General features: G+C 37.8%; 1 protein-coding gene across 7 annotated transcripts in view; it reads left to right on the top strand.

The window, feature by feature from the left end:
- Positions 1-16,527, top strand: part of MSI2 (musashi RNA binding protein 2) — a 928,554-nt gene that overhangs the window by 727,030 nt on the left and 184,997 nt on the right. The gene's annotated exons all lie outside the window — the stretch shown is intronic.

Genomic DNA, 16,527 nt, shown 5'->3' with positions numbered 1-16,527 from the left:
ATAACTTAAAGTCAGGCATTCATAGACGTGTTCCTGGGATTTGTAGATGTTCACAGATGTTCATTTCTCCTGCATTATAGGTTCCTTTTTTGCACCTGTTTAGTGCCAGAATTAGGGAACACTATTAGTTTGACATTATACCGTATGCTTATGTTGACCTTTGTGAGAGTTTGGCAACTAATGATAGGTACACAATGGTCAGTCCACTTACCAGCATTGGTTGCAGAGCTTTTCAGTTCTCATTTATTGATCAAGACAGGTGTAACAAAATGTTTCTCTCTTTGGATAAACCCAGAAGAAGCTGTGTCATGTTATTTTTTGACAGATAATCATAGGCGCACATTGGTGTAATAATTGCAGCTGTTAGGTATGTCTTTAAATTTTGCAGTTTGTGAATGAAATGTGTTTTCATTTTGTACATATTCGATTTAGCATATGGATAGCTCTGATGTCTGAAAAAAAAAACTCTTACAAACATATAAGTATAAAATTACAGCTGCAAAAATAATCAGTATAAGATCATTTAAACATTTTTGGGTTGATTTTTTTGGAATTATCTAGATATATACTCCCCATCCATTTCTCTGCACACCAAATATTGTTGTTATGGAGCTGATAATTTTGTCAAAATTTTCTGGTTTTGACAGTTATGCTATGAAAGGTTACATCATGGTTAACATGTAGCATTCTTCACCTCCCCTGTTACCAGTGTGGGGGAGGTAAAAACTGATAGCACCCGCTATCAAATTTCAAAAACGGTACAGCCCGCCCAGCCACGTCATTCATCCACCATATTCTGTGAATGCATGAACTACAAATACAGTCTTCCACTGCAGCAGATGGCTGGCAGTTCTCAATGAGCTGTAAAGGTGCTGGTGAGAGCTTTTGTAGTTCATTAACGCTTCCTACAGCTTTCAAACGGAAAGCCTGTACACCAGTATGGGCAGTAAGCTGTAGCAAGTATCTGCAGGAGCCTATCATTGCACCCATAATCCACTGCTTGTGAGTGCAATGCTCTGCAGGCTCATAAGAAAAAAAAAGATGCAAATGTTTTTACCTGCATTTCATGTCAAAAGATGAACTTATTCTGATAACCAAAACAACATAGCTGTAGGACAGTCCCAGAGTAACATTTCCAAACTCTACCCTTCTTACAGTTGTTCTGTAGTGGGCTGCTATCTAGAGCATTAGAGAGGTTGAGTTTTTAAGTTCAGTATGCTGATTCAATGGTGAAATGTTCATTTAAAAATACTTGCCTGACCCCTTCCTTTCATAATACTTACTAATGTGAGGCCCCATGCACACAGGTGTTTGCCCACTCTCCTAAATGCCTTTTCTCCTGGCAGCAGAGTCTTAGCAAAAATAATGTTTGGCGCGTGCCAATGCAGCTGGACACATATATGCGCATCAAGCGCTTGTTGGGTTTCATTTATTTAATTGGCCAGAATAATAATTTATTATTACAAATGTCAAGTGTTTAAAAAGCTGCTGCTCCTGTATGCACTGGTAGTGTTTTTTTTCCTGCCTCTAAACACTTGTGTGTGCATGTACACATACGCTAACATGGATGGGTGTTTAGATTCAGAAAAAAAAATGCCAGATGCCCCTCAAAGCAGCGTTGTTAACATTCAGTCTGTGTTAAGTAATTGTAGTCTTTGTTGTATTGATTACAGAGAGCTGTATTGTGTACAAACCATTCCATATGTTGTATTGTTCAGTTTATGTGCTTTGCTTTGTTTGGCTTTTGTGTGCATGTACACTTTTTAGTATCAGGGTGTCTAGCTGTTGAATACCATCTAGTTGTCGATCTCCAGTAAATTTATGTTTAGTCTTTTAAATCAAACCTGTATATAGTAGCTGAAAGTCCTTGAAGGATGCCTTTTCTACACAAGGAGCTTACGATATTTACTGTGCAGTAAAGTTTCCATGTTTTGTCAGTATATAAAATCTTGGAAGGTTGGCAACCCTAATTAGGCTATATATTTGGAAATTTCTTTACAGAACTATACAACGGTGTGCTTGACTTGAAACAGGAGTAGATGGCTTTGTCAAAGAGTGTGATGTGCCAGTTGGCTATGGACTGTTCCTATTAAAACAGCCATCACCTTCACACTCCTGTGCTTTTTCCTCTTTTGTCCCTGCTAAGAGTGATGCTGCTGCCTTTCTTGATCCATCTGCTTCAATGGTTACCAATTTGACATAATTTTTTGCTTCTACAAAAACCCACATTTGACACTTTATGTAGAAAGATTGATCAATTTTCTTTAAACTTGAAATATCTCATAGTTATTTAGCTATATAAGTAGTTTTATTCATGCTTTTCATGAACATATTTTTCTAAAGTGTGTACAAATTTTACATATTAGTGACTCACATAATCAAGGTAGTTGTAAATGTAATCAAAAGTCAAGGAATTAATGTTTTCTTTGGAAGAGGATGATAGTACCTTGCAAAATCCTTCCTTATGAATTAGGGTTCTGTTTTTTCCCATTATTACAAATAAGTGGAAGTTTCTTCAAGTTAAAATAGAATTGAACTCCCAAAGTGTTTTGCTGCAAAGAAATCAGAGCAACGAAGGTGCTCATGAAAATAATCTAAGTGTTTGTGTCTGCATTAATTCTTACAGCAGTTAGGGGCAAGTGTACTTTAAGATGGGACAGATTAGGTGATTTGGACATCAAACCAAAGTATTTTAATGAAGAACAGCTCTTGTTGCTCATAGCATACAGTAAAATGTATCCATTCCACTGCATTATTTGGGAAAGGCTTTGGTCTTTTCGTATAACCGCTAGCTTGAGACACATTGATAAATAGGGCTTTGCTCACCTCTGCTTGACTAGGGGATATTTTGGTTCATTTAGGAAGAGGTTTGAGTCCATGACCAAGGAGACAGATATCTATCCTGTCTTGTTTAGGCTGCAACCACACAAGTAGCTATAACTTTAAATATCTCTATTATCTCTATTATGTCTTTATTATCTCAGTCAGGCATCCTATTCAAAATGTGCAATATTCTGTAAGGAAAGTGTTTACATCTTAGTTGGCATTTTTTGTATTTTTTTCCTTTTAGAATGTTGTAGAGGTGACAGAAATTGAACTTGTTTGAACTTGTTTCTTTGTCCGTTGATTACTTTTTTGTCTGGTGTAATGAGAGAGCAGATGGGAGATGAAATATATTCTTACTTAAGCCTTTTTTTTAAATTCCTGCCTTGGGGTCACCTAGCATTATATTTGTATGACTGCATAAGCACATCAGTCTCTTGTGAAAACATTTCCAGTTTGATCCACAGCTTTGTAGGCTCTCACATAGGCACTCAAGAATTTAACAGGTTTACTTTGTCAGACTGAAAGGAAGAAATGGGTTAATCCTTGCTGATCCCTAATTAGTAACTGGATAATAATTGTGTTAATTATTTTCACTTTTTTGGTGTGGTGATAGTAAAGACAGTTTTTCATGTTATTGCATAAACTGAAGTGTGTTATGCCTAGATAAAATGGTTTGGAATTCTATTATTGTTATAGTCTGAAGTTTTTATTTTAGTTCTGAGACAAATAGCTATCTATAGAGGCATTTATATTAAATGTAACCCTGCTGGCCAGAGGCAGGTATCTACTAGAGAATGTTGTGCTAGAAGATATTTGCCCATCCTCTGACAAATGCAGGGTCCAGCTGCAGTCTTCACGCAATTCTGACAGTAGTATACATTTAGTGATCTTTTACCTGCTTGTAGATACATTTTTCAAAAAGTTGGAAGCCCTCACGGTGCCATAATGAGCTCCTGTTGCCTAGGTTGCTTCATATTATACACGCTTTGTGATCTTAAATGGTCAACATCAGAAGGTATACTTGCTTTTATTGAGATGTCAGTGGCCAGCTGATCAGCTAATAAGCCTACAAATGTTAAAGTTTATCTAAACCAAAAACTAAAGTTATTTTCACTTGATGATCCAGCCAGTACCACATTTCCTATCTTAGTATGACCATGCTTATTTCATTTTACTGTATCAGAACAATAGAAACAGGACAGGACTACTTAAACCTCCCTCTGTTCTCTTGCCCATAACATAGATGCGCAGGGTTCTGCAGTTTTCAGAACTACAAAACCCAGTAATATAACTGATAACAGTGCAGCATAGGAAGTTATCAGCTGACAAGATTTATGGCAGTATTACTTATCAAAAAGATATTGCAAGGATATACGATGTATATTATTACAATATTAAAGTGGTTCCAACGCTAAAACTTTGTTTTAACAGAACGCATTTTATGCAAACGTTTTGCCATTGGCTCCTGCTGATGTCAGTCAAATCCTGTGAGCAGAGAGTGGGGGCTGGTCTGAGCCAAGCAGTGTGTGTTTATGGACACAAGCAGCCCGGCTCGGGAGCAAGTCCACACATCTGCCCCCATAGCAAGTGGCCTGCTATGAGGGCAGTCACAGAAGAGGAGAAGCCGAAAATCCTGGTGGGGGACCTCAGAAGAGGTTTGAGGCTGCTATTTGCAAGACACAGAACAGATAACTATAAGCTGTTTACTGTTTTAGGCTCCTTTCACACTTGTGTGACTTACAAGCTGACTTGTGAGACCCAAAGTTGCAGGATATGGAAAATGCCATGTATCTTTATGAGAACTGTTCCAGTTGACACTACCAAAGTCGCTGTGACTTCAGAAAAGGTTTCTGCACTACCTTGATCCAACTTTGACACACCTTCATTGCCAGAGAGTGTAAAAGTCTTATCAAAGTCACTTCAAAGTTGTATGAAAATTGGACTCCAAAGTTGCACTGAAAATCACGCAACTTTGAAGTCAGCGTGAACCGAGCCTTAATTTAAAAAATGCCTTTTAAAACACTTTAAAATGAACTATGAATGAAATTTTCAGATATATTCAAATAATTGTGCGGGGCTTATGAAAATATGAAGACATGAGTATAAAATATTTTTGCACAGAAAGGTATTTTTCCTCACAGCTAAATTCGAGTGCAGCCTTACTGTTTTGGAACTCTACAGACACCCTTACTCCACCCCCCACCCTCTCTCAAAGATTATGTAGTACTTGGTCCTACACAAACCACATCTAGTTTGTAACCACTTCCCATCTGGGCCAATTCTAGCACTTCGCTCCTACATGTAAAAATCATAATTTTTTTTGGTAGAAAATTACTCAGAACCCCCAAACATTATATATTTTTTTTAGCAGTGACCCTAGGGAATAAAATGGAGGTTGTTGCAACTTTTTATGTCACATGGTATTTGCACAGCAATTTGGAAAAAAACAGTTTTGTGAATTAAAAAAACTCACTAAAGTTAGCCCAATTTTTTGTATAATGTGGAAAATGATGTTACACCAAGTAAATAGATACCTAAAATGTCATGCTTTAAAATTGTGCACACTCGTGGAATGGCACCAAACTTCGGTATTCAAAAATCTCCATAGACAACGCTTTAATTTTTTTTACAGGTTACCTGTTTAGAGTTACAGAGGAGGTCTTGGAGGTCTTAGAACTGTTGCTCTCGCTCTAACGTTTGTGGCAATACCTCATGTGTGGTTTAAATGCCGTTTACATATGTGGGCACGACGTATGTATGCATTCGCTTCTGCGTGCAAGCTTGCGGTTACTTTAAATTTTTTTTTTATGGTTTATTTTATAATTTTTTTTTACATTTTTACGCTTTCCCTTTAAAAAAACATTTTTGATCACTTTTATTCCTATTACAAGGAATGTAAACATCCCTTGTAATAGGAATAGTGCATGACAGGTCCTCTTTATGGAGAGATCTGGGGTCTTATTGAGCAAAAGCTGGAAAGCCTGAGATAAAAAAACAGGACAAGCTCGGCTTTCCAGCTGAATATATGGCAGTATTTACAACTTATGAGGTTATAACATCACGCCCGGGCCTCCAAGAGTCATGGAGTTGACCGGAGGCCATCTGTTCCCCGGAAATCTCTATGATCACCTTCTGGCACCGGTGGATTCCTTCTTCGGCTTCTAAGCACCGGAGGGCGGCGACGTCCACTCCGGCCGCCTGTAAGAACAATCAGGTGGCTGAACTACCGCTATGATTGTTCTAACAGTGCCGAGAATCGCCGGCGGAAGAGAATGATACTGGGTTGATGCCAGTGGGTGCAGGCATCATCCCGGTATAACCACTGAAATGGGAGGACGTCCATGTACGCCCTCCTGGCGGGAAATGATTACTGAAACTAAAGAAAATAGTAAAATATAAGATAAATAGTAGGTAATGATTTTCAGTTGAGGCCAGCCTGTTATAAAACTCTCATGTTTAGCTAGATTTAGTTTGAGACTAGGTATCGTGAAAATTCTCGAATGCAAAAAATGTATATATTTCTTACCTCTATATGCTGTTCTATGTTCTACTGTTAGAAATAATAAAGCAGAAACCAGTCATTCTCAAAACTTGTTACTGCATGCCAGTTTAATACACCTTGTAGATTGTCTTAATGGACACGTCTGAGATCTTTTCAAAATTCTGATGCAAAGAAAATAAGCTGCAGGAGCCTGCAAGAAAGGTGTCCTGTCGTTAGGCAATTAGGTGATACATGCAGAATCAATGTGATTATCCAGACGCAGGAAGAGGTTGAATATGAAACATTGAAGCTGGCAACTGCATAATTAGCAGACACCTTGGTTTTGTTTTGACATGTCCTTTAGGAGCTGCCATCATTAATAGCAGCTGAGATGTGTGAAAAATGAAAGTCCTAATACAGTTTTGTCATGGAGAGAAGGGGCTGCCGGCCAGTGCTTCCGCTTGACACCTGCTTGTACCAGCATGGCTCTTTCTGTAACAAACGTCTTCAGTCACAGTCATAGTCAGTTGAATGATGGCACTTCAGAAGATAAGGTGTTTAACTACTGGTGTGATAGCACTATTCATTTCACCATTATCAGATTGCAAACACCTTATATTCCTTCTTGTATTGTCTGGAAGTGGTTCTATATAAAGGAGCAGAAAATTTGTTTTTCAGTGAGATGGATTAGACACCTGAAATGTTTCTCCTTCAGTGCCTGTCCATAATGTCTCAGAAACCTGGAGTAATAGCTACTGACACACTTCCACTGAATCCATGGGTCCCAGGTGGCTAAATCTTTATTTAGAAATTAAGCTTGCCTTTGTGTAACCTTAATTATATGGATTATAGGCTTATACTTCTGACCCCTGTATATTGCAGCGTTAGTTTCAGGCTCATTTTAGGTTTTACTATTATGAATATAATGCATAAACTACAGTGAGACACCCTTTGTTATAGTTTGTTTCCTGCAGTTTTCTGTTAGTTTGGAGAATGAGCTTCGGACAAGCTGGATTTATTTGGTGGGTATGTTCTCTCAAGATATTTAGGAAGCCAAAGGATATCAAAATGTATCAAAGTGATCTAAGTGTATGTTATCTGTTTCTGGTGGTCTTTTACTTTTTATTTCATCCATAGTTCCAGTACTTTAGTCATGGGTAAGCATTTATTACAAAATTGAAATAAATTTAAGTATTTATATTCCAGCTCTATTCAAAGTGGATGCTTTATCTGCTTCACGTGTTGCTATCATTTCTCTTGAAGAGTCTTGTGGCAAGATATTACCCCAGAATTATGAATTCAAAAAAATCTGTAGTCATTTCAAAGCTACATTATGGTGTCAGCTTTCCCAGATGAATTGTCTTTAATGTATAATAGGTTAATAACTGTGGAGTTCATCTCTGAGAAAGTGATGATTTTATTATGACCTTGTGGGGCTAGGAAGATACAAAATTTACTGCTATGAAATTGGTGTTTTCAAGAGATATGTGAAACTGAAGGACATTTTAACCTGGTAGTGACTACCCAAAACTGAAATATTGATTTTGTATGGGGTGACCTTTAATACATTTTCCCAACATATTATATTTAAATTATGTATGTAGTTCATTGCCTTTTTATGCCATTTAAAGGATTTATAAAAACCCTTTTTATATTATCAAATTATTAAGTAGTTAATTTAATCCAATGCTTTTCTCTAATATGTGCCCATTTCACAAAAAAAGAATACGTGGTTCATTGAGTTAAGCAGTTATTAATTTTCTTCAGTATCAAAATGCAAATTATTTATTTGAGGAACGATAAAATAAAGAAAATAAAACTAACTGGCTTCTTTAATAAATACCCCTAAAGGAAACAACCCATAACGACCCATAGAAACCACAAGATTTAAAGCCAAGTTGTATAACATGGATTCTGATTGTCTGTTATCAGCACTATATTATGCAGCTTTTTCTCTCGTTCTGTGCTGTTAAGAAACAACACATAAAAATAAAATATGTGCGTTTGCGCTAGAGAAATTATAATAATAAAAGTAAAAATCAGCGTGTGAAAAATTAAAAATAAATACCAATATAACTAAAACAATATTCCGTAAATATCAATCTGTGATAAATTAATTAGTGATAAAATAAACAAAGTGCATATATATTGTTAGAGATCCAAGTGCAAACTCAAGTTTAAAAGAGTGCTCACTCTTTCCATAGAGTGATTAATAAAGTTCATAAATGAATGCAAAGTGTACAGATTGATATTTACGAAATATTGTTTTAGTTATATTGGTATTTATTTTTCATTATTCACACGCTGATTTTTACTTTTATTATTATAATTTCTCTAGCGCAAACGCACTTATTTTATTTTTATTGCTATTTACACGGGTATGAAACGTGACTAGTGTTTGCAGCTGGCTATTACCAGGGATTTATTTTGTAGGCATTAATCCATCTGTGGCTTGCAAGATCTCTCTATATTTCTGAAGAAACAACACATGCCAATATCATAAATGTTTCACATTGGAACCTGATAAAAAGTTGCTTTCGTTATGACATGCTGTACTGTGGGAACAAGACGAGAGAAAGTTGGTTGCCATTGGCCAAATAGTTTTTGTGCTTAAAACATACTGACGGTTGAGTCCTATTATCTATATAGCCACAAATGTTTCCCGGGACCACACACCAATATAGTGAATCACAAAACACATGATCACAAAATGGTTTCAGCTGGCTCTCCACCCATCAGGAAAACCCCTCTAACCTGTTTTACCCTTGTAGGAAATTATTTAGGTGGCGCCTACCCCTCCTTTTACTCCACTTGTGTAATAATAATAAATCAAACTACAAAAATCCCAAATCACATGAACTAAAAATTTGTGAAGCTGCCTCTTTAATTCACTTATAAACCACTATTAAATAAACAAAGTGACTCCAATATTAAAACCAAACGTCCATTTATCATTATAAAGTCCCACATCCAAATGTGATGAACCAACACCAAATGGAACAGAAACTAAAAATAGTTTGTGTTAAAACTTTAATTTGTGTCCTTTATTTGTCTCCTTCACCTTATGAAATCACCACATGCTGGTAAAAAGCGCGCATTAACCACAGGGTTTTGACCTCTAATGAAAGAAAGTGCTTTATTTTCTTAAATCCGGATGCCTTGGTTCTCTCCCCCTCTCCGTGTGGATCCTGTTAGGCCCCAGACCAAAGACCGGGATGAAGCCAAAGTATATTCAATCATAATGCAGTATTTATTAAGAAAGGGTTCCATAAAATACATAATCGCTATCTACTCACATGTACAAGTTCCTTGTATCGGTACAAGTGTAAACAGCTGTTAGCTTAATGGTCTGCTTCGCTCACTAGAGCCGGCTTGCGTTCCAACTACCGGAAGTCCTCAGCCGAATGTGACGTCACTTATGAAGCAAAAATGACAGCACCGTGTACTTTAACGCGTTTCACCAAATATGGCGTCTTCAAGAAATGCCATGCTACCATCTTACCAAAGCCTAAATAGTGCCAACTGTTTCCCATTGGTAGGCTACTAAAAATGGCCACAATATCAATTGTATACTTGAACCAACAGGCTACTGTAGTATGGCCATAATATGAGCTGTGTATTCTGTTGCAGTGCTAATTAACAAAACTATTCCATACAATATTCAAATAACAATTAGAAACGTAATATATATATCTATATCTATAGATATATATATATTGATTTATCCTGATGTACTGACTGCCTATCTTATTTCTTGAGGCCCTAAGATGCTAGGACAGTACAAATACCCCCAAAATAACCCCTTTTTGGAAAGTAAACACCCCAAGGTTTTAAGTAATGGTGAGTTTTTTAAGTTGTAATTTTTTGGCTCAATTTTTGGGAAAATGAAGATTACATAATATTTAACTTTTTTCACTTTTATTTTTTTTTTAAATACTGTGACCAGAGCAGACACTGGGACACATAGTGACTCTCTACTGCTCTCGGGGGGTGATCAGGATTTTACACTATGATTGCTTATTACAGTGATGATCTCTGTTATAAGCAATCATTTTTACAAATGGCATGCATTCATGTGCAATGGCCACAGCTATTACATTGTAAAGGGGTGCTACGATTGGGCCTGTCTCTACCATGTGATCACTGTGACCAATCCCAGAGATCACAATAGTACACAATGGCTATGAATGAAAGCTATTGTGTACTATGACATGAGATTGCTGTGATTGCTCACAGTGATCACATGGTATCAGGGCTGGCCTGATATAATAATCTGTCTTCCGCTGTGTTTAGTGGACACAGCAAGTGACAGATCACACCACTGTGTTGCCCATAGGGTGCATATGAGGCACACACCTGGAGGATGTCATCTGAGGGTTAACATTGCTCCCACTTGGTCGCCATTTTACAATAGGCCAGACAGTAAGTAGTTAAAAAAATTCCTGTGTGTCGTGCATTTTAATTTCTGTAAATTATTAGCCAGGATTACAGACTCCTTCCTTTAAAAGGAGGCTTTTTAAATGTCACTAAATATAGCCTAGGGCTTACCTTAAAGACAAATTAGGGTTGTTTATCATCAAGGCATTAGGTTAGGATCATTGCTGTGGGCTTTTATGGCTTTTTATCTGTACCAAAGAACATTTTACAAACGTTTGTGGATTCTGGTGAATATAGGTTTGATGTGATTTTGATCCTAAGATCACAGTTTTTACATTTAAAAAAGAACTGTGATCACTGCATACTTCTTTTATCACCTTAAAGCTAAAATAAAGTTAAAACTAAAGTTCCGCTTTCAGAAATTGTGAGCAGGAATGTAAGCGCAGCTCAAGTTACATGCCGTCATGTACAAGAGTGACGTCATCCTGTGCTGGCCAATGAAGACGGCCACAACCCAGCACCCAGAAGATGCCAGTGCTTGTGAGGGACACTGGAATGTTGAAGTGGAGGTAGGTTTTGCTCCCGATAGTTCCCATCTAAAGATTTTTGACAAAGCTGAAATACTTAGTGCCTGCCTTAAATAACTTTAGGTTAATTTTGGGGACACCCAAAACACACACCAGGTGCAGTTACATACAGTAACTAGACAGTAGTTATATACCCCCTGTAATATTGGTATGGCTATCTGAGATGATAATTATAATAAGTGAATACCACCATTTGTCTTTGCCTGAATCAGGCCAATCCTGCTGCAGCTCTTATGATGAGGTCAATAACAACAAATGTGATAAAAAATACAGATCTAATTAATTCACACAGAAATTATGTTTACAATTACCCTAATATGATAAAATATAAAGAAGATGGTACAAATTTAATGTAATGATGTTTACAAATGAAAATACAGAAGGTTACCAATAAACAGAAAAGGCTACAGATAAAGTAATGATGTTAAAAATAATGGTGTTATGTTTCACAGTCATGCTAATGTTCTGATGTTTGAGCTCCGAGAGAGCGCTGGGTCCTGATTTTATACACTTATTCTGACACCACCCCTTCACCCCCCCATCCAAGTAGAGGTACACCCTTTATGGATCGTAAATACCCTATCATTGTCGTCCAGTGGGTGGCATTGTTGGACTGTAATCAAATCTTATGATGCTGGTCATCATCTCTCGGTTGCCGGCCGGTATTTGATAGACAGATCGAGTTCACGTCAATTCCCACAGAAAGGTCAGCCACAAAATCCCTCAGAGATACAGTAAGAAGAATGAACTACTTCTTCATTCAACTACTTTCTCATTAGGCCATAAGACGATCATTTATTGTCTGTGTACCATTAGTTGTAATTCTGAAGCTCCTATGAATTTTTAACTTTTTAAAAACCCTCCAAACAAGCAGTTACAAGTAAATATCTCTGCTGTGCCCCTTCCTGATTTAGCCCTGGTTCACATTGATGCTACTTTGAAATCGCAGTACTTCACTTGAAGTAGCGCAATTTCAAAGTAACAAGGTCAGCGTGATTTCAGGTGTTACTTGATAGACATCTGTGTGGCTTTATGCACAGATGTCTGTTGAAGTCGCACCTGAAATCAGCAAAAGTAGTGCAGGAACTACTTTTGCAAATCAGTGCGGTGCCGCAAAAACGGCGTCGCACCGATTGGAACAGTGCCATTGCCTCTAATAGGCTGCGACGTGTCATGCAATTTGATCTCTCAAATCGCATGTCAAATCGCTCCAATGTGAACCTGGGCTTAGTTTCACTTTGTTACTATGGCCTTACATTTCCTGACCTAATGACTAGACTTATCATTACCTTTCCATTGTCAATGACAGCACCATTAGTAAGGCTTTCTCACTGGGCAGTGGTATCTAAACTCGAAAGTCAAACATGTTTTTCTTAGATATCACATGTGTGTAATCCCAGGTGTAAGCATCCAGTCTTGCAAGCCTTACTTTAAAGTGATACTAAAGTCACAGTTCTTTTTTTAGTTAAAAATGACAAACGTGTCATACTTACCTGCTCTGTCCAGTGGATATGCACAGAGCAGCCTGGATCCTCCTCTTCTTGGGTCCCTCTTCAGTGCTCCTGGCCCCTCCCTCGTGTTGAGTACCCCTACAGCAAGCAGCTTGCTATGGGGGCACTCGAGCCACACCACAGCGCTCTGTGTCAGTTCAGACACGGAGGGATGGCCCGACCCCGCCCTCTTTCTCTCCTCATTGGCTGACTGGCTTTGATTGACTGTAGCGGGAGCCAATGGCGCTGCACTGCTGTCTCAGCCAATGAGAAGGGGAGTCCCGGGCAACTAGGACACTCCTACAACATCGCTGGATCTAGATGGGGCCTCAGGTAAGTATTAGAGTGGACTCCTGCACACAGAAAGCTTTTTATTTTAATGCACAGAATACATTAAGATAAAAAATCTTTGGCCTTTACAATCACTTTAAATCATGGCTATGCTACACAGTTGTACAGCATGGTACATGAATACATATACACTACATAGTGACAGTTTGCCTTCCAGTGAAATGCCACCAGTGCCACCAACATATCAAGTTAATCAAAAATATAAATCATTTTTGACATGTTGATAGCTGTCCAATATTTGTTTTTACCAGATATTGCAAGCAAGACACAAGATTTAGTAAAAAATACTGTATAAGAAACGTGACAAACAGGTGTCTGTTCTTTATTTTGTATATCCCATCTGAAAGAATGAATATAACGTTCCATGGTTTGAATCTTGTAGCATATCTGTGGTATGATGCTCCTGCATGCTTATGTTCCAGGATAGGGATGAGATTAGGCACGTTCGCCTCCTAGCCTAAACCCACCTAAGCAATCCCACCAGGAAACTGTCATCTGTAATTTGCTAATAAAAAGCCTCTGAGGTATTACCCACCCCACAGCTTCTTGTATACAAGGGATGTGTATTTGTGCAGCTGCAGGGCAAGGAATGCCTTGCCCACTTATGATTGGCCCAGTACATTGACAGCTTCTTGGCGGGATTGTTCAGGTGAGTTTGGACTGGAATCCGAATACACCTGAGCTCATCCCTATTCCAGAGTATTATTTTAACAGAATGAAACTTGGGTTATCAGAAACCTCTCCCTACTATTAGGGTGAGAGTTTCTGCTCTCGTGCACATTACTGGATCAAGATCAGGGTCAGGTAAATATGAGGGGAGGCTTGGGGGGGGGGGGATAGAATGCATTACCTTCAGCCTTTTGTAACTGCTTTGATTTTGTTCTCCAGTGTAATAATTTCCTGGGCAAAATACTTTTGGTCAACATGTCCCTTATTTCTAAGCCCAATAAGGACACTTTACTTCAAAGCTATAATTTTAGTCAAAAATTTAGACCTAAAGATTTTTGGAAGGATGCTGGCTAAACAGATTGGAGTCGATCATAACTTCCTAATTTCCACGGACCAAAGGGGGTTTATCCCGTCCAGACAGATCACCGACTAGATCAGGCTGGTCACGAACATCATTCAAGATGCAAATTTATTTTTTCAGACTGTACTTTGTCCCAGCATCGACAAGGCATTTGATAGTGTTACTTGACCCTACATGCATCTTCTCTTTTCTAAATTTGGCTTTAGGGATGAATTTGTGCATAGGTTTCAGACTCTGTATCATATTCCACAAACAAGAATAAAGCCCCCAGGTTTATATCCATTTTTTTCTCTGGGCATGGGTGCCCCCTTTCCCCCTTCTTTTTTTTTCTCTGGCCATATAGCCTCTAGCTTGTGTGATCAGGAGCAATTTGACTATTAAAGATTATGCTAAGGGGGATTGAGAATATAAAATCAGTATGTATGCTAATAATATTTTATTGTTTCTAGTGGAACCAGTAATCTCTCTTCCCAATCTTATTTCTAGTTTAAAGACTTTTCAGGACCTTTCAGGCCTAGAAGTCAATTTATTTAAGTGTGCAGTTACGCTGATCACTTTCCTATCCAAGCGAACACTTTCCTACCTAGGTATTCAACTCACTCCATCATAACAATTACTACTCTTCAAATTACCATATGGTGTTTGCTTAAATCAAGAATTTACTATGAATATAGTGGTCTACATACAATATCCCAAATATTGGAAGAGTAATGGTAGCTAAAATGTGTATATAACCTAAACTTTTTTTTTTTTTGTTTGTTTTTTTTTAGAGCCTTACAGATCTACATTTCTAAAACCACCATTGATGGTGTGCAGAAAATACTCAACAATGTTATCTGGTTAGGTAGGAAGTCTAGATTTGAGAGTCAGCTGTTATGTAGACCCCAAGCGCAAGGCAGCTTCGATTTACCCAAATTGTGGCACTACTTTCTGGCTGTCACAATTTGGCAGCCAGAAACTTAGAAACAACTTCACCCCTACCATATTACTACCCTGAGATATGTTGGTCCAGTTCCATTCACCCTAGGGATCTTTCACAATTGAATGGTATAGTTGATCAATCCCTACATCTGTGGTCATTTTATCAAGCTAAATATAAACAAACATCTTTGTCATCTTGGTTGGCCTCATTTTTGGGTGATCCTAGCTTCCCTCTAGCATATCCCTCTAGAAGGTGTTTCTTTTCCCACTGAGTAGAATGTAACCTGATCTTTCCCGGTTTGCTTTCTGACAACTCCCGCTTCTAGTCTTTTGTCCAACTTCAAGAACTACATAATCTTCCTTCAGAAGAGTTTAAATACAGGTAAATTAGACACTTGTATGGTTCCCTTTATGCGTTATCCCTAACTCAGCCCTCACATTTCGAATGAATTTGCCTTTCAAACCCAAGAGGAAAAGGCATTATCTCTTCCTTCTACCAGTACCCTAATGGTGTTCACTTTCCTTAGAAATCCTCTCAGATGGTGCTTTGGGAAACAGACCTAGGTAAGAGTTTTCCTCTCAGGACTGGATGGATATGCTGTCCAGCCTTCGTAAATGTACCAGTTTAATTACAATATGAGAAATGGCCATTAAACTGCACATCATATGGTACGTGACACCTTGTAATATTAATGCTATATACCCTACAATCCATGCAAATTGCTTTTTAAGGTTGCCTGAATTATGGCACTTTCACTTGTATTTTTTGGAGCTGCAAAGTGCTGTGTCCTTTTTGGGAACAAGCCTCTCTCAAAACAGCCCAATTTGAAGATTCCCATATCTCTTTAACCACCCTAATGTGACTCTTGTTGGCTGCTATTCCCGATGCGCCCACACCTTGTGAAAAGTTGTAAGACACAAAGTTTATTAATATTTTATGGGTTATAGCCCTTAATTTGATATGTATTAAATAACTAAACAGCTGCTTCCCAAATAGTGTAGAAAATCTACTAGATTAAAAAGAGAAGGTAATAGGTGATTTTATTGCATGTCATTGGCTAATTGATGATATTTCACTGAAGATTTTATGGACTGTTTTAAAGACACCTGTACTTTCATTGTTATTTAATATAATTTAGCACTTGTTCCATGTATTATACAGTGGGGACGGAAAGTATTCAGACCCCCTTAAATTTTTCACTCTTTGTTATATTGCAGCCATTTGCTAAAATAATTTAAGTTCATTTTTTTCCTGACTAATGTACACACAGCACCCCGTATTGACAGAAAAACACAGAATTGTTGACATTTTTGCAGATTTATTAAAAAAGAAAAATTATAATATCACATGGTCCTAAGTATTCAGACCCTTTGCTGTGACACTCATATATTTAACTCAAGTGCTATCCATTTCATCTGATCATCTGATGGTTCTACATCTTCATTTGAGTCCAGCTGTGTTTG

The sequence above is a fragment of the Aquarana catesbeiana genome, linkage group LG02, assembly GCF_042186555.1.
Source record: "Aquarana catesbeiana isolate 2022-GZ linkage group LG02, ASM4218655v1, whole genome shotgun sequence".
Taxonomy (NCBI): domain Eukaryota; kingdom Metazoa; phylum Chordata; class Amphibia; order Anura; family Ranidae; genus Aquarana; species Aquarana catesbeiana.
This window is presented reverse-complemented; position numbering and strand designations above follow the sequence as displayed.